The sequence below is a fragment of the Dasypus novemcinctus genome, chromosome 14 (genome assembly GCF_030445035.2).
Source record: "Dasypus novemcinctus isolate mDasNov1 chromosome 14, mDasNov1.1.hap2, whole genome shotgun sequence".
Lineage (NCBI taxonomy): Eukaryota > Metazoa > Chordata > Mammalia > Cingulata > Dasypodidae > Dasypus > Dasypus novemcinctus.
The window spans coordinates 2,382,476-2,409,868 of record NC_080686.1 but is presented as its reverse complement, the minus strand read 5'-3'; the positions used below and the strand labels follow the sequence as shown (position 1 = coordinate 2,409,868).

At 36.0% G+C, this 27,393-nt stretch overlaps 1 protein-coding gene across 7 annotated transcripts in view; it reads right to left on the bottom strand.

Annotated features, from left to right (window-relative positions):
* The window catches only part of LOC105745046 (zinc finger protein 420-like), a 120,841-nt gene extending 94,396 nt beyond the window's left edge, over positions 1-26,445 (bottom strand). For 4 of the 7 annotated variants that reach the window (XR_011645601.1, XR_009180365.2, XM_058275449.1 and 1 more), the window contains exon 1: positions 26,313-26,433. The gene's annotated coding sequence lies outside the window, so the exon portion shown is untranslated. Of the gene's footprint in view, positions 1-26,312 lie in introns of all 7 variants that reach the window. The other 3 variants (XR_009180364.1, XR_011645602.1, XM_058275448.2) reach the window with 3 other exon arrangements.
* Positions 26,446-27,393: the final 948 nt, after the last annotated feature.

The window sequence follows — 27,393 nt, the reverse complement described above, 5'->3', positions numbered from 1 at the left end:
GCATTTTTGGAACTTTGAGTTGTCTTTAATGATACTGCAGGGTCAGACGCTGGACTTTATATATCCTGCCATAACCTGCTGAATGTACTTGGGGAGAGTGTGAACTACCAGGTAAACTATTACCTATGTGATGCAGCAGTGCTCCAAAACACATTCACTGAGTGCAATGAGTGTGCCACAATGATGGAGGAGGTTGTTGGTGTGGGAGCAGTGGGGTGGGGGGATGCAGGGTGTAGAGGAACCTCATATTTTTTAATGTAACATTTTCTTCAAAAAATACAATTTATAAAAACAGATGGAGTGGGGGTTAGGGAGTGGGACATATGGGAACCTCATGCTTTTTATGTTTTTTAAAATGTTTTTAAATGTAATGTTCTTTGTAATCTATTAACTTTAATTTAAAAAGTTTAAAAAGAATAAAAGAATATACTGCGGGAGCATAAGGAACAATTTGAAAGCCTAAAAAGGAAAGCAGCAAACCTTATGAGAATAAAAGACATGATAGTTAAGATTAAAAATACATCAGAGGCACATAAAAGGAGATTCGAAATGCTCAATGACAGAATTAGTGATTTTAAAGACAGAACATCTGAACTGGAAAAGACAGGAGAAAAGAAAGAGAAGAGAAAAAGTAGAACAAGGGCCCAAGGAATCAAAGAAAATGCAAAATGCACATACGCATTAGTGGTATCCCAGAAGAAGAGAATGGAAAAGGGGCAGAAAGAATATTTGAGGAAATAATGAATTAAAACTTCCCAACCTTTATAAAGGACATAAATATCAAAACCCAAGAAGGATAATGCACCCCAAATAGAGTAAATACAAATAGATCTACTCCGAGACACCTCTTATTCAGAATGTCAAATATCAGAGATAAAAAGAATTCTGAAAGCAGCAAGAGAAAAATGAAGCATCAAATACAACAGAACCTCAGTAAGATTAAGTGCTGACCTCACATCAGAAATCATGAAGGAAAGAAGAAAGTGGTATGATGTCCTTAATGTATTGATAGAGAAAAACCACCAGCCAAGAATTATGTGTCTGGCAAAACTGTGCTTCAAAAATGAGAGTCACAACAGACAAAAAAACTTATGGAATATGTTACCAAATGACAAAAATACAAGAGATACAAAAGGGAGTGCTGACTGATAGGCAGACTTTCAGGAAAAACAGGAGTGAGAAACTTGGAGAAGAGTACTGAAATGAAGATTATTAGGAATGGTAAAATAAATGGTAACAGACAGACAATAGTATGAATAAGGCAGCAGAAACCCAAAGGACAAAATGAATGAAGTAAGTAATGCCTCTACAGTAATAACATTGAATGTTAATGGTTTGAACTCCCCGATCAAGAGATATAGATGAACAGAATGGATAAAACAAAAACAAAAACAAGAGCCATCTATATGTCGTCTACAAGAGACTCACCTTGGATATAAACACACAACCAGATTAAACGTGAAAGTTTGGAAAGAGATATTCTATACAAATATTGACCAAAACAGAGGTGTAGAGAAACTAGAATCAGACAAAATACATTTTAAATGCAAAACTGTTATAAGGGATGAAGATGGTCATTACATATTAATAAAAGTAGCAACTCAGCAAGAAGAAATAGTTACATTAAATATTTATGCAACTAACATGGGTACCCCAAGATACATGAGGCACACACTTGCAAAGTTGAAGGGAGAAATAGATATTGCTACAATAATAGTTGGAGGCTTCAATACACTACTCTCAGCATTAAACAGAACATCTGGACAGAGGATAAAGAAATATGATAAATGAACTAGACCTAAAAGACATCTATAAAGCATTGCACCCCAAAACAGCAGATTACAGATTTTTTTCCAAGTGCTCATGGATTCTTCTCCAAGATAGACCATATGTTGGGCCACAAGTAAAGGCTGAATAAATATAAAAAGAATGAAATTATACAAAACACTTGCCCTGATCATAATAGAATGATGTTGGAAATCAATAATGAAAGAAAAAAGGGAAATTCATAAATATATGACAGTTAACACAATTTCTTAAATAATCAGTGTGTCAAAGAAGAAATTTTAAGAGAATTCAACAAATATCTTGAAATGAATGAAAATAAGAACACAACATAAAAAACCTATGGGACACCACAAAGGCAGTGCTGAGAAGAAAATTTATAGCCCTCAATGCTTACATTAAAAAAGAAAGAAGTGTAAATATTACAGATCTGCCCACCTGGAGGAACTAGAAAAAAAAGAGCAAACTAATCCCAAACCAAGCCAAAGGAAAGAAATAGTAAGGATCAGAGTGGAAATAATGAAATTGAGCATAAAAATCAATAGAGAAAATCAACAAAACCAAAGGATGATTCTTGAAGATCAACAAAATTGACAAACCCTTATCTACATTGAAAAAGAAAAAAAGAGAAGATGCAAATATAATCAGAAATGATAGGGGGACATTAATAGTGACACTGCAAAAATAAGAGAGATCATAAGATGATACTATGAATAACTGAATGCCAGAAAACTATAAAATGTAGACATGAGGGACAAATTCCTAAAACCCAGGAACCTCCTACACTGACCCTAGAAGAAATGTAAGACTTCAACAAACAAATCAAAACTGAAGAGAGGGAAAGAATCATCAAAAACTACCCACCCCCCAAAAAAAAACTCCCCAAAATGAAAAGCCCAGGGACCAGATGGCCTCACAGGTGAATTTTACCAATCATTCAAAAATGACCTAACATTGATCTTGCTCAAACTATTCAAAAAAATTGAACAGGAAAGAATGCTACCAAACTCTTTCTATGAAGACATCACCCTACTACCAAAATACATAAGATACCATGAAAAAACAAGATTGCAGCCTAATATCTCTAATGAATATAGATGTAAAAACCCTCAACAACATGGTTGCAAATCAAATCCTAAAGCACATTAAAAAAATTATAGATGACATTCAAGTGGGTTTAATCCCAAGTATGTAAGGTTGGCTCAACTCAAGAAAATCAGTGTAATAAACCACATTGATAAACTGAAGAAGAAAAATCATATAATGCTCCTGATTGAGGCAGAAAAGGCATTTGACAAAATACAGCATGCTTTCCTGATAAAAACAATCAAAATGATAGGAATAGAAGGAAGCTTTCTCAATACAGTAAAGTGCATATATGAAAAACCTACACCTAGCTTTGTACTCAATGGTGAATGATTGAAACCTTTCCTGTTAGATCAGAAACAAGACAGAATGCTCACTATTACCATTATTATTCAGTATTGTGCTAGAAGTTCTAGCTACAGCAATTAGACTACACAAAGAAATAAAAGTCACCCAAATAGCAAAGGAGGAAGTAAAACTGTCACTATGCATTGATGACACCATCTTATATCTAGAAAATCCTGAAAAATCCACAACAAAGTGAATAGAAATAATAGATGAGTTCAGCAATGTGGAAGGATGCAAGATTAATACGCAAAAACCAATAGTGTTTCTGTACACTACTGGTGTGCAATCTGAGGAGGAAATCAGGAAAAAAACTCCATTTATACTAGTGACTAAAAAATCAAACTTAGGAATAAATTTAACAGGAAATAAAGGGACTGATTTCAGAAAATTATAAAACATTGCTAAAAAAAACTGAAGAAGACTTAAATAAATGGAAGTACACTCTGTGTTCATGGGTTGAAAGATGAAATATTATCATTTTTTTTAAGATTTATTTTATTTCTTTATCTCCACTCCCCCACCCCACCCCCACTGTCTGTCTCTGTGTCCACTCGCTGTGTGTTCTTCTGTGTCTGCTTGCGCTTTTGTCTGGTGGCACTGGGAATCTCTGTCTCTTTTTTGTTGCATCATCTTGCTGCATCAACTCTCTGTGTGTGCAGCAGCACTCCTGGTCAGGCTGTTTTTCATGTGGGGTGGCTTTCCTTGCAGGGAGCACTCCTTGCACATGCGGCTCCCCTACATGAGGGGCACCCCTGCATGGCACAGCATTCCTTGCATGCAGCAGCACTGCACATGGGTCAGCTCACCATATGGGCCAGAAGGCCCTGCGTATCAAACCCTAGACCCTCTACATGGTAGCCACTGTATCAGTTGAGACACATCTGCTTCTCAAAATACTATTAAGATGTCAATTCTATGCAAACTGATTCAAAGATTCAATGCAATCCCAATAGAAATCCCAAGAGCCTTTTTTGCAGATATCAAAAAGCCAATAATCAAATTTATGTGGAAGGGTTTGGGGACCCAAAGAGCCAAAAGTATCTTAGAAAAGAACAAAGTTGGAGGACTCTCACTTCCTGACTTTAAAGTATACTATTTAGTGACAGTGGTAAAAAGAAAAACAACATGGTATTGGCTAAGGACAGACAGATTAACAAATGTAACCTAATCTAGAATGCAGAAATTGACCCTGAAATCTATGGTGAAGTGATTTTTGACAAGGGTGATAAATCCATCCTGCTGGGCCAGAATACACTTATTCAACAAATGGTCCTGGAAGAACTGGATAGCCAAATCCAAAAACAAGGTTATACAAAAATTAACTCAAAATGGATCAAGGCACTAAATATAAAAACAACTACTGGAAGACAATGTAGGAAAACATCTTCAGGATCTTAAGGTAAGTGGTAGTTTCTTAAACATTACATCCAAATCACAAGGAATAAAGAAAAAATAGATGTATGGGACCTCCTCAAAATTCAGCAATTTGTACACCTAAAAGGACTTTGCCAGAATGGTGAAAAGGGAACAAACTCAATGGGAGAAAATATCTGGCAATCACATATCTAATAAGGGTGTGATATCCATGATATATAAGCAAAGCATACAACTTAACAATAAGAAGACAAATTAATCTGATTAAAAACTGGGCATAAGACTTGAAAAGACAACTACCCAAGAAACAATACAAATGGCAAAGAAACACATGAAAGAATGTTCAATATCATTAGCAATTAGGGAAATGAAATCAAAACAATAATTGGATATCATTTCGTACATATTAGACTGGTTGCTATTAAAAAGTTAGAAAACTGTAAATGTTGAAGAGGAAGTGGAGAGATAGGAATGCTTATTCACTGTTGGTGAGAATGTAGAATGGCACAGCCACTGTGAAGGACTGTCTGGCAGCTCCTAAGGAAGTTGAGTATAGACTTGCCATGGGGCCTGGCAATACTATTACTAGGCATATACCCAGAAGAACTGAGGACAGTGACATGAACAGACATGTGCACATCAATGTTCATAGAAGCATGATTCATTATAGCCAAAAGTTGGAAAAAGCCAGGTGTCCAAAAACTGATGAATGGCTAAACAAATTGTGATGTATACACATGCTGGAATACTATGCAGTGGTAAGAAGAAATCAAGTTGTGAAACATGACAACATGGATGAACCTAGGGGACATTATGTTGAGTGAATCAAGTCAGACATAAAAGGACAAATACTGTGTGATTGCATTATTATGAATTAAATATATTATATAAAATATAAATATATTATGTGAAACATGAATGCAGGAAAACGGCATATATAAGACCATTTTTATTTAAAGCTGAACAAATGTAGGTTAATACTACAAAATGTTATTATCAGGAAAAAAATTGTATGACTCCATATATATAATGTAAATATAAATCAATTTATAAAGATGAAATTAGATTAGTGATTATGGCACACTGGAGATGGAATGCTAAAGAACAGGTAGTCTTTCTTTTTCGAGTAATGGAGTTCTAAAATTTTTGAGATGGTGAATGTACAATATTGTGATTATACAAAAAGCCATTGATTATACACTTTCAATAGATCATATGGTATGTGAATATATCTCAACAAAAGTATTTAAACAAATGAGTAACTGTGTAAGAGTAGCCAGAATAGGGGGTACATTCAGCAGTGGAAACAGAAAGAAAATGAGAGGTAAGGAATTTTGTTTTTTTAGTTATAAGTGAAATAATGAAAATGCTCTAATAATGATTGAAGTGATGATGCACAAGTAAGTGATTATACCAAATTCCAATGATTGTATACTTTGGATGAACTGTATGCTTTACTAATATGTATCAATAAAATTGATTTGTTTTAAAAAAGAGATGCTTAACCTCCCACAGGTTAAATATACATGAGAAGATGTTATTAATATAAATACTCCAGATAATACATAAGTTAATATAGATTTGTCAATATCTTCACTGTCTGTATGTCCTGAAACTGCTTTGCTTGATATTAGACATCAACATAGTGTTGTTGGTCACAATTTCAGTTATATGTGACAAAAACAAGAGATTTTCTTATTACATTATTTTTACAATGAACTCTCATTAGGCATTACACTTTTGTAAACAAGTAATAAATTAACCATGTCCACCTAAAAAAAAATCTATTGGACACTGCAAACACAGTGCTGAGAGGTAAATTTATAGCCCTGAATGCTTATTTTAAATAGAAGAGCTAATACTGAAGATCTAACTGCACAACTGGAGGAACTAGAAAAAAACAGCAATCTAATCCCAAACCAAGCCCAAGGAAAGAAATAAAGATCAGAGCAGAGATAAAAGAAATCAAAACCAAAAATCAATAGAGAGAACCAAAAAAAACAAAAGTTGGTTCTTCAAGAAGATTAACAAAATTGACAAGTCCTTAGCTGACTGACAAAGACAAAACAGAGAAGACACAAATGAGTAAAATCAGAAATTAGAGGGTACATTTCCACTGACCCTGCAGAAATAAGACAGATAATAAGAGGATACTATGAGCAACTGTATGCCAAATATGTAGACAAGATGGACAAATTCCTAGAAACACATGAAACACCTATATTGACCCTAAAAGAAATAGAAAAACTCAACAAACTAATCACAACTGAAGAGATTGAAACAGTCATCAAAAACCTCCCAAATGTGTGCATATGTGGCTCAGGCACTTGAGCACCTGCTTCCCACATTTGAGGTCTCAGGTTCACTTTCCAGTGCCTCCTGAAAACAAAAAACAAGCAAACAAAGGAAAAACCAACTCAGGGGAGTGAAAGTGGCTCAGTGTTTGAGTGCCCACTTCCTACAAACATGTTCCCAGGTTCAGTACATGGTCTCATTACCTCACAAAAAAGAAAACCTCCAAAAGATGAAATCCCTGGGACCAGAAAGCTTTATAGGTGAGTTCTATCAATCATTCAAAGATAGTCTAATACCAATTCTGCTAAAGCTCTTTCAAAATATTGAACAGGAAAGAACACCACCAAGTTTATTTTACAAAGCCAATATCACCCTAATTCCAAAACCAGATAATGATGTTTGAAAGAAAAAAATTACAAATAGCTTTATTGAATATAGAGGCAAAAATCCTCAACAAAATACTTGCAAACTCAATTCAAAAGCACATTAAAAGAATTATACACCACAAACAAAAAGGTTTTATTCCAGGTATGTAAGTGTTTCAACACAAGAAAATCATTTAGTGTAATAAACCACACTGATAAATTCAAGAAGAAAAATCATATGATCTGATTGAAGCACAAAAGGTATATACAAACTACAGTATCCTTTCTTGATAAAAACACTCTAAAAGATAAGAAAAGAAGGAAGCTTTCTCAATATGGTAAAGTGCATTTATGAAAAACCTACAGCTAGGGAGAACCAGCAAGATGGCAGCCGAGTAAGGAGCTCCTAGAGTCAGCTCCTGTTACAGGCAGTTAGCAAACACCCAGAGCTATCTGGAGCTAGCTGAAGTACCTGTTTGGGGGCTCCAAGAGACCAGAAGAGCATCCTGCAATGTCTTTGAAGGAGTGGAAGGAGGAGACTACCCGTCTGCAGAGAAGACTCATAAGTAGAGCACTCCACACTGTGGAGGCCAGTGCCCATCCTCCACTGGAGGCACAAGCCACCTCGGGAGCTGTTCTGCAGCTGGATTCAAAAGCTTCACTTTCCCAAAATGGAGGAGGAAGAGATGGTTGGGCACCAATTTCAGCTATCAATGAGGAAATTCAGTGGGCTATACTATAACCCTGAGAGCAGCTAAAGCTTGAGCCTGTCTAAGTCACAAAGAGGCTGGGAGCTGCCATCTTAACTCCACGCCTGGCACGAGGGGAAGCAGGGTGGAATGTGTAGCGAGCAAAGGAGGTCATGATGAAGTCAAGAGTTTATGTTCCCTGTTACGTATCTGCATGCGGGTCGAAACCGGATAGGAAATGCAAGCAATTCTATGAACTACACTTTTGGCTGAGGTGACTGTTTTCCTTATAAGAATGTACTTCCGGTTAATTAAAAGAGGGCGTGTTTTTGGAGGCAGAACTAAAGACACCTGCTATTTTCGTAACAGTCTAAAAATAGCTTCGTATATAAGCACCATTGTACTCATATGTAATAAAAGCATGGAGCTGACTCTGCTTTGCTGAATGCCTGAGCGAGCTTCAGTCCTCCTTACTACCAATTATCTGGCTGCTGACTCTTATCTCCATCTCCGTTCTGTACAATTTTATACAACAACTGGCACTCCAACAGGGACCTAAGGTAAGAGTTGGGAACAGTTAGGACTGAGAAGGATAAAGACGTATGAGGGAGTCATACTATGCTTAGCAAGTAGTAAGGAGATGTGTCTAAAATTTAAAAAGAAAAAACAAAAAGAGATAAGGGTCAGAATGGGAAATTCCCTTCTGGTTTAGACCCTTACATTAATGTTTTGAAGGCTTTGCTTCAGTCTTCTGGAATACCAAAGATAATATTTTAAGAAGTTTAATAAATAAGATACAGAAACAATGTTACTGGTTTACACTGCAACATAAAAATCAATTTAATCTTAAACTTTGGAAACAAGTTGGGCGTGCTTTACAAAGGGCTCATCAAAGAGGTGATGTTTTGTCTGCGGAGGAATGGCCTCATCAAAGAGGTGATGTTTTGTCTGCGGAAGAATGGGCAGCTTTTAATGTTATCTCTTTGGCTCTTCAGACTTTTCAGTTTGATTCAGAGTCCTCTCAAAAACAACTCCTCAGAGCAAGAGGAGCCGAGGCCAGTGAGTCTTGTATTTTAGATCTCTTACAGATTATAGAAAAATACTGCTCATAGTTCCCAGCAAGAGGAAGTTTAGAACTAGGAGATTAGGAAAGAGTAGAAAAAAAAGAGTAAAAAAATTACATGTACAAGGTGTTTTGCTCCCTTTTACTATTTGGCCTACTTGGACTGTTATTAAATCTGTTTTGATACTAAATCTGAAGTTTTGTCTCATCTACTTCATTAGCTGACTTTAGAAAGTCACTTTCTCCTCCACCGACATCTCCTCCTCCTCCTGTACCTGGAGAAGTTCAGTCAAAGTTGTCAGCTTTACAACAGGGCATTGTGCAGGCTAGAACGGAGGGAAATCATGTTGTATTGCTTGTGCAAGGAGAGGTGAAGTCACAAATACAATGTCCCATGCAGGCAAAAGTGCTAAATAAGGCCCTTATAAGTAAAATCATGCTTGTAAGAAAACTCTGTTAAAGTGTTGACTAAGATAAGGAAAATGTTCTGGCAGCAACTGTGCAAACCCCCCTTATGCTGCCCATATGATAATGTGGCTATGGGCTAGTGGGGGCTAATAGAATTAAGCTGCTGGAAGAGGAGGAAAACATGGCAACATTGGTGTTCTGTTTTGTTTCCATGCTGATTCTGATTGGGCCTATTTAGCCAAATTAACAAAATTAGTACAAAAATTTTATCAATGTGTTAAAAGGAATTTCTGGTTTTGATTCAATAGCTTACTCTTGAACTTCAAGTATTAGTGTAGTCTTAAAGAGTAGTAGTCCAAAAAAATGTATGTTAATGGTCTGTCTAAACTGCTAAATAAGAGCTTAACTATATGCTGCTCAAGTTATCTTAACTGATTGCTGATAACTAATAAAAATGTTTCCAAGTACAAGCTTGCATGTTACAAGCAACATGGATTCCAGAAAAAATATTAAATACAGTAAAATAAGAAAGTAAGAATTATGAGTTAATTGTAAACTGTATGTTTCTGTTAATGTGTTGTAATTGTTTTATGTTTGTCTGTTCGTTCAATGTCAGTGTATATTTTGATACTTCCAGATGGTAATATAAATTAATAAAAATTTTTAAAAAGAGCTCTATTCAAATGGCCAAAAAATTAAATAAGTGCTTATATTAATACTTAAGTTTAAATGTTAATAAGATCTCTACAATGATAAAAATTGTAAGTCTTGATTAACAAAATTACTGTAAGTCTTTTTATAAAAAAGTTGTTCTTGCTTAGATTGAAATGAATAGTTTATTTTTCTTCACAGGATAAAATGAAGGATGTAAAACTTAAATGAATATTAAAGAAGGTTAAAAGTTTGTGGGAATGCTGACTGAAATTTAATAAGTGTTTTCTAAAAGGTGGGTTTTGTCCTAAAATAGGATGGCTAATTTTCATAAACTCTTGGAACTTAAATGCATGTGGCAAGTTACAGAAAGTATTGTGGTAACTTTAAGTAAGGAAATGTGTTCTGTGAAGGTAAAATTTGTCTTAATATAATTATAGTCTATATGGTTATAAATAATTATAAGAAGTTTAATGAAGCTTGTTTAAATTAAAGTGTTTAAATGGCTAATTCCAAAAAGTCATTATTACACAAACCTGAATTAATAATAATAATAATAAAAGGTACTTTTATAACAGGAAAACTTGTCGGCAGCCAGCCTCCCCTGCCAACTTGCTTCTAGGGGACTGTTTCTAATATTGCATTCTACTAAATATTTAAAGTGAAGAAAAGTTTATTATTTTAACAAGCTTGTTTAGTGTTGATGGCAATTATACATTGTAAAAGGTCTGCCTGGTAACTTATGTATGTAGAATGTATGGAATGTGTTTTTATTGTTAAGGAAACAGGAGATGATTTTGTCCCAAGATAAAATGATTGATTATTGGGGAAAAGTAGAGTGTAAGACAATGCCTGAATGAATACTAGAAGTGGAGAAGGTCCATGGAAAAGAAATTTTTATAATTAAAGTTAAATAAAATTTGATGAGTCTATCTATAAAATTTTTAAAAGTTTAGTATCAAGTAGTATACTAATGCAAAGTTTAAAATTTTGTTCTTTCTCAAAGTCTCTCAAGTCATTAGTCTGTTTTAATAAGCCTCCTGAATAATCAGTATACAAAAAAAGTCTGTTTTATCAAAATAGCTTCTTGTGCTTTAACCTCATCATTTCCTCAGTGTTCCAAGAAGGAAAAGTCTTATCTCTTTTAAAGGAACATAACGTTCAAACCTGCTTTCTCAAAATCAAATCCTGAAAAGTAGCCTTTTATTCCAAACAAATTACAAGAGATTTGTTCTTTTACCTTGAAAGAAAAATTAAAGTAATAATTAAGTTCATTTAATATGTTATAAGTTGAATGGAAGGTGTTTAAGTGTTATAAAATTAACAAGTTTTCTTTAATGCTCTATTAATTAAAATTATATGAGTAAAAAGTTCCTATAAATGCTTAAGAGTGTATAAATTTACCAATATTTCAGCATAATATTAAACAAAAGTACAATGTGGTTAATTATGGTTTTAATTATTATAAAAAAGTATGTGTCACAGAAACAACCTCTTATAGATTAAAATAACAACACTGTGTATGCAGCAATCCCAAATAGTTTGTTGCAAGAAGTTAATGTCCAGCTGTGTCGCTATCACTTTGTTTTCAAACTTGCTAAGACTTTCCTTAAGTCTCTTTTTAGACAGGTCAAGCCAGCCTGCATTCCTCTATCTGTGAAAACCCAACAATGGACTTTTGCAGTGCTTTTCAGGGCTATGTGCATAGCCCAACCATCTCTCCTGACATGGTAATAATAATCTGGCTGTGTAGAAAAAAATCTGTCTAAAACCCTACTGATAATGCTTCTGCTTATGTTTCTGTAAAATGCCGTGCATTTTTTCAAGATTATTCTATACAACATATTACTGGCATTCCTTATAATAGCACAGGGCAAGCAATTACTGTACGTCGTCATCATTCATTAAAAGAAGCTTTGTTTAAACAAAAAGGGGGAAAATATACGGATTCTCCTCGAAAAAAGATTGCTGTTGCTCTTTTTAAAATAAATTTTTTGGATATAGGAAAAGATGGATCTACACTAGCAGAAAAACAATGAATTAAAGGGTATTTGTCCCAACCTGCTTTCTATTTAAATGTCATTACTAATCAATGGATACCTGTTATCGTATTATGATGGGGATGGGGTTATGCTTATATTTCTACAGGTCGAGAGAAAATCTGGATACCTAACAAGAGATTAAAGTTAGATGGCAGCCAAAAGAGAAATGGAGGAAGTTCAACAGCAGTTTAAAATGATGCGGCTGGAGAATGGAAAGACTTATTTTAGAGTGCCGCTGCCTGAACACAAAGAACTCAACCTCCGACATGGGGACAACTGAAAAAGCTCACCCAAAATGCTGAAAAACTGATTGGAGAAACAAATACTGTCAAAAGTCCTACAACTCTCTTCTTAACTATGTTATCTCTTGTGTCTTTTCAGGTTGGTTCATGTCAGACTTTTAATTATAGCTATTGGGCTTATATTTCCAATCCACCATTAATGAAAGGAGTGTCATGGACTGATCCTGCTGTCCCTATATATATATACTAATGAAACTTTTTGGATGCTGGGACCCTATGATAGTTGTGGCCCTTTATTTCCACATGAAGAAGGGACTAAATTGCCAAATTACACCACTGGAGTAGTGGGCCTTCCGATTTGTTTAGGACAGCTGCCTTATTGCTTAAAGTATAAAATGCAAGCATGGTTGTCAATTCAGAGAAATTTGACAAAACAGGAAGCTGTTCGTCATTTATATTTACTAGCTGCTTATGCTTTTAATTTTTTCTGAAAGAACGAATTCATCTAGTTCTGATTTGCCACCATGTCATCTCCCAGTGGTCTCTCAGCTTACTGATTGGATTCATTAGACCCAATGTCAAAGAGCTGAAGGTCGAGTTTTAATTAATTCTTCCTATGGAAAAGTTATTGATTAGAGCCCTTTTGGTTCTGCTCAATCACAAGGCCTGGGAGTTGATTTGAGATGGCATCGAAATGATACTGATTTTCATCACATATATATAAGTAACAGTTCTAACCATTCTATTGTTTGGCATGGTGGAGGGTTTGGGGTCCCTTCTCCTTTTTTGGAAAATTATCATTCTCATCCCCATTTATGGAAACTTCCTAATGCCTTTTATTCTATTAGTAACTTTACACTCACGTTTTTAAAGAATATTAGTCATCATACACAAGTGTGTGTTCCATTACCATATTTAATTTTAAAAGGATATGTTAATTGGAATGAAACTAATGGAGAACTTTCTTGTCAAAATTGTTCTTTATATACTTGTCTTAATTCATCTATGAGTTTTAATCAATCAAATGAAAGCATTTTTCTTCTCCGTCAGCGTACTGGTTTGTAGATGCCCATAACAATGACTCGACATTGGCAGGATAGTCAAGCAACATATTTCTTAGAAAAAATAGCACAATAATTAAATTCACAAAATGCAGCTGTATTTTCTGTACTCCTTCAGAAACTGGATTTAAACAAAAAGGGGGAGATGTAGCGAGCAAAGGAGGTCATGATGAAGTCAAGAGTTTATGTTCCCTGTTACGTACCTGCATGCGGGTCGAAACGGGATAGGAAATGCAAGCAATTCTATGAACTACACTCTTGGCTGAGGTGACTGTGTTTTCCTTATAAGGATGTACTTCCAGATAATTAAAAGAGGGCGTGTTTTTGGAGGCAGAACTAAAGACACCTGCTATTTTTGTAATAGTCTAAAAATAGCTTCGTATATAAGCACCATTGTACTCGTATGTAATTAAAGCATGGCGCTGACTCTCTGCTTTGCTGAATGCCTGAGCGAGCTTCAGTCCTCCTACTACCAATTATCCCGCCAATTATCCGACTGAAAACCCCAGTGCTGGTGGAGAACAGCTTCTTCCCATCCAGGTCAGATTGCAGGTCTAGCCTAGGCCTCAGTGCCACCTCCAGCAGGGAGGCAGCTGCGGGGACCTGTACCAGCCTCTCCGGGAAATTACTGACCAAGCCACAGAGGCCAGTGACTATCCTACTCTGGTGGCACGAGCTGCCCCAGGAGCTGTTCTGTGATGGGAATTGGAGGCTCCATTTCCCAGAACAGGAGGAGGAGATGGTTGGCTGCTGATTTCGGCTACTGATGGGTAGACTTGGCTGGCTAAGAGATCACCCTGGGAACAGGCAGGTGTGAACGGCCCAAGTCAGAAAGAGGCCAGTAGCCACCATTTTGACACTGCCCCCAGCCTGAGGGGAAGTCAGGCTGACTGAAACTCAGTGTTGGCAGGAACCAGTTTCTTTCATGCAGACCAGCCTGCAGCCTGCCTAGGCTTCAGCCCCACCTCTGGCAGGGAGGAGCCTAAGGAGCCCTGCACCAGCCTATATAGGTAACTGCAGGTAACTTTGGCTGCCACAGACTGAAAGTAAGAAGTCTACCAGGCCAACTGCAGTCATCTTGGACCTGCATTGCACAGATTGCTGCCCACACTTGCAGCTCCATTCCTGCCCCAGGCAGGGGAGAAAGGGATGTGAATCTTCATCAGTCTCTCTGGGCAACTATAGTCTAGGTCTGTACATGGATTATTCCACATAGCTGTGACTCTGTCCCTACCCCTGGCAAAGGAGAAAGTTGGAAGAAGCTTCATTGGTCCCTGGTGCAATGAGGGCAGCTTGAGCCTCCACAGTTTACAGCACCAACTACATGCTTGGCTCCTACTGCATAAACAGCAAGGGAGTAATGATAGCAAGCCCTAAACTAAAGAGAAAAACTTCACCCAGAATAAATACTCTAATAAGCCAGATGCAAAGACTCCAACAAAAAATTACAATCCACATCAAGAAACAGGAAGCTATGGCCTAGTTAAAGGAACAAGATAAGCCTCCAGATAACATGAAGGAGTTGAGACAACTAATTATAGATGTTCAAACAAATCTCCTTAATAAATTCAATGAGATTAAGGATATTAAGAAGACATTGGATGAGCACAAAGAATTTGCGAGCATACATAGAAAAATAGCAGATCTTATGGGAATGAAAGGTGCAATCAATGAAATTTTAAAAACAGTGGAATCATATAATAGCAGATTTGAAGAGGCAGAAGAAAGGATTGGTGAGCTTGGAGTAATGGCCTCTGAAAGTGAACATACAAAAGAACAGATGAAGAAATAATGGAAAACATTTAACAAGGTCTCAGGCAACTAAATGACAGCAAAAGACGTGCAAACATGTATGTCATGGTGCAAACATGGGTGTCCCAAAAGGAGAAGGGAAAAGGAGCAGAAGGAATATTTAAAGAAATAATGGTAGAAAATTTCCAAACCCTATTGAAGGACATAGATATCCCTATCCAAGAAGAACAAAGTACTCCCATCCAAAAAAAAGTCCAAACAGACCAACTCCAAGATATAAACTCATCAGAATGTCAAAGGCCAAAGACAAAGAGAGAATTCTGAGAGCTGCAAGAGAAAAGCAATGCATAACATATAAGGGATATCCAATAAGATTAAGGGCTGATTTCTCACCAGAAACCATGGAGGCAAGAAGATAGTGGTCTGATATATTTAAGATACTACAAGAGAAACACTTTCAGACAAGAATCTTATATCCAGCAAGACTGTCTTTCAAAAATGAGGGTGAAATTAGAATATTCACAGACAAACAGATACTGAGAGAATTTCTAAGTAAGAGACCAGAATTTCAGGAAATACTAAAGGATGTGCTAGAGCCTGAAAAGAAAAGACAGGAGAGAGAGGCCTGGAAGAGAGTCTAGAAATGAAGATTATATCAATAAAAGTAAAAGTGTCAATAGAGTGGTGAAAATACAATAAGACAGATAAAACTCAAATAGTCAGGAATAAACTTAACCAATGATATAAAGCACTTGTATTAAGAAAACCCCACCTCAATGTTAAAACAAATCAAAAAACCCTAACCCCCTAAATAACTGGAAGAACATTCCATACTCATGGATTGGAAGCTAAATATCATTAAGATGTCAATTCTACTCAATTTGATACACAGATTTAATACAATCCTGTTAAAAATAACATCAGCATTAAAGAAAAAATTGAAAACATGATCATTAAATTTATTTGGAAGGGTAAAGTGTACTGAATAGCCAAAAACATCATAAAAAGGAAAAGTGAACCCTCATCTCCAGGTTTTAAATCATAAAACCTACCTATAGTGGTAAAAACAACATGGTACTGGCCTAAAGACAGACACAATAGACCAATGGAACCAAATTTATGGTTCAGAAACAGACCCTCACAGGTATGGTCAAGTGATTTTTGACTAGTCTTTCAAACTCACACAGCTCAGGCAGAACAATCCATTCAACAAATGGTGCTGAAAGAATTGGACATCCATAGCTGAAAGAAGTAAAGAGGCCCTATCTCACAGATTTTCCAAAAACTAACTCAAAATGGATCAAAAAACTAAAAATAAAAGAACAATAAAACCTCTAGAAGAAATTATTGGAAAATAACTTCAAGCCTGGTGGTAGGTGGTAGATTCTTAAAGGAGATAAGAGAAGGACTGAGTGGACTACTGATGTTTAATGTATGAAGAAGTTTTAATTACCTTTACTGTAAAATTGTGGAAATGTATAGAGTGGATGGTAACACAAGGTGAATAACAGCTAGTTTATAAATGGGGATGTGACTGAAAATAGTAGTCTAGTTATGTAAATGCCAATTGACAGAATGCTTGACCAAGAGTTGGGTGAGAATTGTGGTTGATGGTATAGATGCAAGAGTGTCTTTTGTTAGCTAGAACAAATGTATATCACTACTGCAGGGTGATGGGAATGTGGAGAAGCATGGGAAAATACAGCTGGAGTGACCTATGGACTATGGTTAGTAGTAATAATATAATATTCTTGCATCTATGCAAAAGATGTATTGTGTTGATACTGAGGCAGTATGGAAAATGTGAGCCAAATGTACACTATGGACATGGTAACAATCAGATGATATTATTTTATCTGTAGCAAATGACATCAAATTGTGGTGTGTTGATGGAGGGGTGTTGTTTGGGAATTCTGCACATGTGTATAATTGTTTTATAAGTTTACAACATCTGTCATAAAAATATATATATTTTTAAAATAATAATAGGGTGGGTTGGGGGAAAAACAGACCAAATGTAAGATAAGGACTATGATTAGTAGTAAGATTTTGACAGTGTTCTTTCATAGTTTGTAGCAAACATCTCATGAAAATGCAAGGTGCTGGTGGTGGGTTGATGAATGGGACCCCTGTATGATGATATGCATGTTTGCTTTGTAAGTTCACAACTTTTACTATACACTAAATTGTTTATGTATGTTCATATATAAATGACATAAAAATAATAACAATCAGTTGGTTAGGGGAAAACTACTTTGTTTAGTAGTAATATTTTGACAATGCTCTTTAATCATTAGTTAAAAAGGTTTAAAAACAATGCAAGTTATTGGTGGTAGGGTGAGATGTTATGTATGTTTGTTTGATGTTATGTATGTTTGATTTGTAAGTTCACAACTATTATACATTTATTGTTTATGTATGTTTATGTATAAGTGATATATTTCAATAAATTTTTAAAAACGAACCAAAAAAAAACCCTACAGCTAGCTTTGTACTCAATGGTGAAAGACAGAAAGCTTTCCCACTGAGCTCAGAACAAGACAGGGATGCCCACTTTCACCATTTTTCACCATTGTTATTCAATATTAGGCTAGAAAATCTAGCTAAAGCAATTAGGCTAGACACAGAAATAAAAGGCAAGCAAAAGGAAAGGAAGAAGTTAAACTTTCACTACTCACTGATGATATGATCCTATATCTAAGAAAATCCTGAAATATCCAGAACGAAGCTACTAAAATTAATAGAAGAGTTCAGCAAAGTGGCAGGAAGCAAGATTAATATGTTTAAGTCAATAGGTTCCAAACACTACTGATATGCAATCTATGGAGGAAATTAGAAAAAAATCCCTTTATTAGAAAAAAAAGCCACTAAAAAAAATAAAATATTTAGGAATAAACTCAACCAAGGACATAAAGGGCCTGTATTCAGAAAACTACAAAATATTGCTGAAAGAAACCAAAGAAGACTAAAATAAATGGAAGGAGATTTCATGTTCATGGACTGGAAGACTAAATATCTTTTAAATGTCAATTCTACCCCAACTGATTTATAGAGTCAATGCAATCCCAATAAAAATCACAACAGCTTTTATTTGCAGAAATATAAAAGCCAATATTCATATCTATTTGGAAGGGTAAGAGGCCCCAAATAGTCGAAAATATCTTAAAGAAGAACAAAATTGAAGAATTCTCACTTCCTCACTTTGAAATATATTACTTATCTACAGAGGTAAAAACAGCATGGTACTGGCATAAGGACAGACAGATTGAACAATGGAACTGAAACAAGAATACAGAAACAGATCCTCATATCTACAGTCAAGTGATTTTTGACAAGGTTGATATACCCACCCAGCTGGGCCAGAAGTGTCTATTCAACAAATGGTGCTGGGAAACCTGGACAGCCATATCCAAAAGAAAGAAAGAAGACCCCTATCTCACACCTTTTACAAAATTTAATTCAAAATGGATCAAGGACTTAAACATGAGTGACAACTGTAAAATTCCTAGAAGAAAATTAAAGAACACATCTTCAAGATTTTGTGGTAGGTTGTAGTTTCCTATACCTTATATCCAAAGCATGAGCAACAAAAGAAAAAATAGATTCATGGGACCTCTTCAAAATAAAACTTTTGTACCTCAAACAACTTTCTCAAAAGTGTGAAAAGGCAACAGACTCACATGAGAAAGTATTTGGCAATCACATATCTTACAATGGCTTAAGATCCATGATATTTAAAGAGATTATACAACTCAACAATAAAAAAATGACCCAATTAAAAAATTGGCAAAAGACTTGGAAATACAATTCTCCAAAGAAGAAATACAATGGTGAAGAAACACATGAAAAAATAAATTAACATCACTGGCAACTAGGCAAGTGCGAATCAAAACTACAATGAAATATTTCACACTATTAGACTGGCCACCCTTAAAAAGTCAGAAAACTGTACATATTGAAATGGGTATGGAGAGATAGGAACACTTATTCATTGTTGGTGGAATGTAGAATGGTATAGCCACTGTGAAGGACTGTTTGACACTTCTTAAGAAGTTGAACATAGACTTGCCAGGAGATCCGACAGTATGATTACTAGGGATATATCCAGAAGAACAGAGAGCAACAACACAAACAGACATCTGCACACTGACGTTCATACAGACATTATTCACACTTGCCATAAGTAACAAGTTACGAGTTAGTAACAACCCAGGTGTCCATCAACTGATGAACAGGAAAACAAATTGTGGTGTAAAGACCTGATGGAATATTATGCAGCAGTAAAAAGAAATGAAGTATTGAAGCATATGACAATATGGATGAACCTGGAGGACATTATGTTGAGTGAAGCAAGCGAAAGGACAAATATTGTATGATTGTGCTATTATGAACCAAATATATTATGTAAACTCATGGAATTAATAATAATTATAGGTCACCAGCAAATAGAATGAGGGTAGAGAATAGAAAGTTGAAGTTTAATCTATGCAGATTTGGTTAAAATGTTTTACATCTTTGGAAATGAATCAAGATGGTGAGAGAAAATCATGGTGTTTGTGATTAGCAGGGCTATTATATGGGTATGACAGTTGTTGAAAGAGAAATTCTAAGGATATTTAAATTATCAGAAGGAAAGCTAAAATATGTAACATGGGACTGCATAACATAATGAAACTTCATGTAACATGAATATGGGTGATATTACCTATATAAGACTTTATTTTTACAAAATTTATATACAAATAAGCTAGAGCAAATGAAACAGAATAGCAGCTATATCTGGCAGGGGAAGCACAAAGAGATTCAGAGGTGATGAGTTTTGTTGGTTTGGTTTTTGTTTTTTGAATTGTATTGTTATTAGAATAATATACTCTAAAAATGATTGAAGTGGATTTATGTGATTATACTGAATACCACTGATTGTACAATTTGGATGGATGTATCCTTTATTAAATAGCAATATAATTTATTTGTTAAAAAGTTAAGAAAAGGTTTTTCTAAAACCTATGAACAACCTGCCTAGTTGGCAAAGATTCTGTATCTGATCAGAAAAATCTGTGCTTTATATTGATCTTATCATCTTCTCATTTAAGAGAATAAGCCTTTTCACTTTTAAAACAATAAGTATATTTTTACCATCATACTACCTCCTGTCTTTACTTTTTTTTTTTTTAAGATTTATTTTTTATTTATTTATTTCCCCTCCCCCCCCAGTTGTCTGCTCTCTGTGTCCATTTGCGGTGTGTTCTATGACCGCTTCTATCCTTATCAGCGGCACTGGGAATCTGTGTTTCTTTTTTATTGCATCATCTTGTTGTGTCAGCTCTCCGAGTGTGCAGCGCCATTCCTGGGCAGGCTGCACTTTCTTTCGCACTGGGTGGCTCTCCTTACAGGCGCACTCCTTGTGCACTGGGCTCCCCTATGCGGGGGACACCCCTGCGTGGCATGGAACTCCTTGCGCACATCAGCACTGCACGTGGGCCAGCTCCACACGGGTCAAAGAGGCCCAGGGTTTGAACTGCAGACCTCCCATGTGGTAGGCGGATGCCCTATTCATTGGGCCAAGTCCACTTCCCTGTCTTTACTTTTTAAATATATTCTCATATTCATTAAGTAGGGAACTAAATATTGTTTTACAGTTTGCCATGATTTTATTTAACAAGCTGTTAAAGCCTGATAACTTTTGATGTTTTCCCTTGAAAACTTGAACCATAAATATCTTTTTGATCTCAAAATCTTGTTTGGATTTTCTAGAGCACCACTGGAAAATCCCTTAGTATTTTTTCTTTCACCTTATAAAAAGAGACATGTTATCACTAGTTAATATTATTCAATATATTATCAGTTACACAGGAACTGTTATCAAATTAAAAAGGATTTGCAACTTTCTGTTGGTTAAATTTAAAGGATGTGATTAATATAAACATTTCAGAAATTATATAATAAGTTCTTAGAGCCTTAATATTCTCACTGTTCATGAGTTGTTCAAATACTGATATGACTGATGTTGGACAACAGTATTATTGATCATTAGTTCAGCTGTTCTTAAAATAATGTTTCATGAACTTTCATCTGATTGTTCACTTTTGTGAACCAGCAATAAGTTAATGATGGACATTTTAAATTATGTGTCATCTAGAGATAGTTTTCATTCTGATGCTTCCCTGAAAACACTTGCAATCAGCTATAGGCTAGTGTGCTTCATCTTCAACAAAAAGGGCTGTCTCAGAGACCCATGGAAAGGACTATGCCAAGTTTTCTGAGGCATCAGCTTCTAATGGCATTTCTTAAATAACTTTAACAGCATGCCACTGTACTGAGGCAAGATTCCCAGAATTATAGTGAAGAAACTGATAGATTCATGAGATTGATAATAAAAGATCTAATGAAACAAGAATTATCTAGGGCCAAATAAACTGATAAAGAATGATTATAGTTTTGTTTCAATTATTGCTAATATTTTATTGTTCTATTTTCTAGATACAAGGGACCTCTTACTGAATTAAAATATCTATAATTCATAAAACATTCATCTTTACCTCCTTGCCTGACAACTCCAGAATTTGAAAACTCCTACTGAATATTCTTATATTTACAATAATGTAATTATTTGCATAGGTTCAATCTGAATTTGTCCTCCTTGTTAACAAGAAATGATTGGAGTCAATGGTTATATAACCAAGTCTTGGGAATGTTAATTTAAGAACAAAATCTATTTATATTGTTTGAGCAGCCCCCACCTTGATGCAGTTTCCTGTGCTTGCCCAAAATTGTGTTAAAGCTTCAGCAGAAACTGTAAAATTAAAGCCCCAGCAAACTTAACTTTGAGCAGATGTAACATTTTTCCTCCAGAAAACTGACTTATTATGAGATCCTTCTACTTCACCTGTTAACATTCACCTAAAATTCTGCAATATTCTCATCCCTGCTATTCTGCTACCTTTATCCAATGAGAGAATACCCCATGACTGTAAACTGGTAACTTTAAAATTAATGACTCCATTCATGCTCTTATGAGCAACCCAGAAGTCATTCTATCTTTCAATGCTTCTTACGCCAGAAATATCAAGGGTACACTATGCAGTTACCACTTACTTACTGAATAAAGTAGGCTTCCACAATTTTCTTCTGCCTAAAAGGATGAACTCCATCCTCTTACCCAAGCCTGATTTCTACCTGAAGGAAATTCTCTTAACATCTATAATAATTTTAGCATGCTATGGAAGCAAAGATGGTTCCTCCCTTCTTTAGGTATGCAAGTTGAAAATTGTAAAGAAGTAAATTATCTTCTTTTTACCATTTTGCTCCCATCTATGGTTGCCAACATTAAGAGTCACACACACACAAAAAACTGAGCCTGAATATTTTTTTAAAATGTTCTTGCATATTTTCATGTGACAGCAGCAACTACTAACATAGCTATAATTATACACTTAAATTAATAGTGTCTAAATTAACAGAAATACCTGCCCTTTCCTGGCTCAAAATTTTACTTTTAGTCCTCCATTTATTCATAGCATTTCCTTTGGGAAACACAAATTCTCCCCATATGAAATTGTTACTAGCAGACCTATCTCTGAGAATAAAATTGAGAAATGATCATTTATTGTCACACTATGACATGACCCAATTTGGAAACCCTTAATGCATTATGCCAAAGATTATCTTCCACAAGTAAAGACACCTTTACTGACCCACATAACAGACAAACCTTTAATCATAATCTGTCACCAGGATAATGGGTCTACTGGAAATGACAGACAAAAGACTAGATCATCATGAAAAGGAACCATGTCAAGTAGTCCTAACTTCTTACAATGCAAGTTAATTATAGGGTGTTGAACCATGGGTTCACGTTACTCAACTAAAAAGAGCTGCAGCAGACTCCCAGACTTGTTCTAATTATGGAGATTTAAACATCAAAATAACCAGGAAGGGAAGTAGACAATGTTACCAACATGACAGACCAAGTCCTACCTAAAAAAGTTCTCACCTAGACTCTACCTTACTTATACTTATAATGCATAAAATCTTTATGTTTCCCTATGCTTTGTCCTTGCACTGGCCTAGAAAGACAATTCCATTATCTGCTTCTCCCAGGACATTTCAAAGAGAGTTAACTTCATAGACTGTTCAAATTGTCACCATAAACCCTGATCTATGCATACTGCAGGGGACACCGTTGTTCTCCCTATAACACATTTCTTTCTTATCCCAAATGCATCAGCCTTTTTGGCTCAAACTGCACCATTTGCTTCATATCAAATATAAATACTAGACCCAAGGTCCTCATTACTCTTTAAGGTTTGTTGACCCTTTAACATTGTAACCAAGAATTAAAAATTAACAAAAGTTTATAATTATTGAATTGTTACATAGATGCTTTTTTCTTATCTTTTCAGTATATCATAAAATAATCAAAAGCTAATACCTGAAAGTACTGAAATTGCTTAGATTGACTTCACCCTTCTTTATAGTTGTTTCAAACTAGCCTTACCCTATTATATACTTACTGTTGTAGTGGTTATTCTAGTCTGATCTTACCTTTGTTTATGATTAATTCAACACTAGGATCACACTTGTATATATTTAGTACTGTGATAGTAACCACTCCACCCTTCCTTGTTTGAATCCATAAAAGTCCTAAACTCCTAAAAATTAGGGAGGAAGAATTTTGGACCTTTGGGCCAATGGTCTCTTTGCTAGACTAGGAAATAAACTTTCTCACTTGGAATGCCAATATCACAGGAATTGGTCTTTAAAGTGCATTTGGAGGAAAGAAACTGCTTTTGCAGTTTCAACCATACTATAGATACAACTGGTCTAGAGAATTATACAGATATCATAGAAGAGTTTGGAAAATTTACTATAATAGTCCACATGCCTCCATGAACAAGTTTTCCTAACAATGCATGTCCACTTTCAGGTTTAAGGCACTGGATCTGCAAAAGATTCACAACAAAAATAAACTTTGGGGGGCAGCGGACTTGGCCCAGTGGTTAGGGCGTCCATCTACCACATGGGAGGTCCGTGGTTCAAACCCCGGGCCTCCGTGACCCATGTGGAGCTGGCTCACGCGCAGTGCTGATGCACGCAAGGAGTGCGGTGCCACGCAGGGGTGTCCCCAGCGTAGGGGAGCCACACGCGCAAGGAGTGCACCCATAAGGAGAGCTGCCCAGCGCGAAAGAAAGTGCAGCCTGCCCAGGAATGGTGCCGCACACACGGAGAGCTGACACAACAAGATGACACAACAACAACAACAAAAAGAAACACAGATTCCCATGCCGCTGACAACAACAGAAGAGGACAAAGAAGAAGACCCAGCAAATAGACACAGAGAACAGACAACCGGGGTGGGGGGTGGAAGGGGAGAGAAATAAATCTTTTTAAAAAATAAAAATAAAAAATAAATTTTGGTCAGCTCTTTGTTTGTATGCTCAATATCAGAGACCCTTGTATACTAAGGACAAATGATAATATTCCTAGTAATGGATCTATAAACTGCATCACCTTGGCTGTAGTTACATTGTTCTGTCAGGCAATATTTTTATTGTGGAAATTTTATCAGATATTTGCTAGTGTAGTAAATTGCCTTAATTGCTGATAAATGCCTGGGCAATGAGCATTTGATCTCCTCTCAGCCACTCAGGAGTTTATAATCAATCTGAAACTTCTCAATAGACTACTCCCCTCAATCTACAGTCTCAGGTAAAACAGGGCTAATGATTCTGGTTTTGCTTCTTTTGGCAAAATTAATCTTTGCTTGGGGTTAACACAAATGAGAACAGGATTAGATATCTGTCAAACACAGTAGGAGAAATTTCTGAATCTACTGATAGAGCTATAGCTACACAAGTCATTAAACTTATTAGCTAAACTTATTTTTAGACAATAGCATTCCCAAATTTGATTACCTATTTGCTGAACAAACACATTTTTTTCCCATTGCCAACACAACTTGTTGTGCTTGGGTGACAATTCTGGGGAAGTTGAGATACAATTGCCTGAAATAATTAAATAAGCCACATGGTTTAAACAGGTAAGGTTTTCCTTAAAGCCCTGATTTGATCCCTTTCATTTCAGCTAATTTAAATCATACTATTAGGTGGAGATTTTATCACTTATAGTACTTATTTAGTCTCCCTGGTGTACTGTTTTCTCTTGAGTTTTGAAGGTGTGTCCCCAGCCACTTGCGACTTGCCAAATGATTTCTTTACGCCTGGGATACATAAAAATGATGATAATGGGAACTGACAGCATCATGACCACCTATGTTCCCAGCATGAAAACAACCTGCAAGTACTACTCCAAGACCTTAGGCAGTAACTGAAAATGAGCTCAAATCCTTACATTTTGGGCACAACTCTCAATGGCTGAGAGCCAGATCAAACTGTGGGAAATTGTTAAATAATTTAAGTAGGCCCTAGTTGCAGTTCATCATGCTATGCCCCACATCAGCAAACTGAAGATTAACTTAGTTCTTATCTCCTGGAAGTACTCCTTTCCCCATAACCTGAAACATGAGAACAACCTGCCACAACTTACCATCTTCTTTCCTCCCACCTTCCTCAGGAATCTTGACCTGTTCTGTTTGTTTTTGTACCAAATTTTGTCCCAGCTCCAATTATTTGTTTAAATTAACGTCCTCACTCAGTGCTCCATCTTCCTTATGCTTCTTCCAGAAGTTCAAATTAACCCTACCCCATTTTCCTCTGTGAGGCTTTTCTGCCAAAGGTTTCTTCCCTGCTAGGTTATCTGCACCTGGGAGTCATTCAGGGTCAGTCCAGAAAGGTGGGACACCCCCCCCCCCCAAAAAAAAGCCCATTGTGCTCTTAGAGAATTCTACCCACAGTAACTGGATTGAGTGCACCGCTCAGCCATATCTATTCTGCTGCAGTTTGACTTCCCCCCACAAATGGGGGCCCATTTTTCAAGCATTCCTCAGCTGCTTATTTTCAACCCTGTGCCTCTGTGGGCTTGGGTCTCAGTGCCTGGATATGCGTGGGTTAATTAACTTCGAGTTCCTTAAAATTTGTTTCTGCAGTGAGAGTGACCCAGGCTTGCTGCCTCTGGAGAACTCCCAAGCTTTGCACGGGACCCATTGAGAGTGAAGAGAAGAGGACCGGCAGGTTCTGGATGGAAGTTTCCTACCTGATATTTTTCTCTTTTTTCAGTTCAGTGCTTATAGAGTCCTCCAATTTCTACCATCCTCCAGAGAATCGGCAGAAGTGTTTTCAGGGTCTGTCTTCCGTCGCCGTGTTGATGACGTCACACCTCTGCCATTGATTTTTTTTTTTTTTAACTTTATTTTCAACTTCCAAAAATAAAATAAGTGACAAAAGGCAGCTTAAGAAATTACGGAATCATTACGCTAAAAAATTATGTCCAGGCATATTTATTTAATCCTAAAAACAAACTCAATTGTTTTAGTGTTCAGAAAGATACATAAATGAGCACTAGTTTGGCTAAATGATATGACCAATGTCTCTTTTGAAGAAAATGAAGGGAAAAAAATGCTTACTCATATTCTTATTCATATCTTCAAAACTAAGCCCCATATTATTTTTTTACCTTTAGCATTTATATAGTACATTCTTTGCCTTTCCCAAAAATATTACAATTCTACTGGTAACTATAGTCTATATGTTACATTAGTTGAATTTTCCCGTTTATCACCGTGCTCTTTTTTTTTATTTTTTTATTTTTTTATTATTGATTCTGTAAAAATATTACATTAAAAAATATATATGAGGACCCATTCAACCCCACCACTGCCACCCCACCACTCCCCCCCAGCAACACTCATTCCCATCATCATGACACATCCATTGCATTTGGTAAGTACATCTCTGGGCACCTCTGCACCTCATGGTCAATGGTCCACATCATGGCCCATACTCTCCCCCATTCCATCCAGTGAGCCCTGGGAGGATTTACAATGTCCGATCACCGTGCTCTTAACACCTTGTAATAGAACATACTTGTGTCTATATTATTAACCTCAATCCTCATCTACCACCAAAATCACTATGTTATACAGTCCCTTGATTATCTTATAACTGCCTTTCAAGTAATATTAACCTCCCTAGACTATACCTTTCAAATATAATCCTATTTATTAATAAGCAGTATTTGTTATACTCTATAACATGCTGCCATGAACTCTATCCATTACAGTGTATTTACAATTGACCTTATTATACATTCTACATACATTCAGTATCGTCTCTCC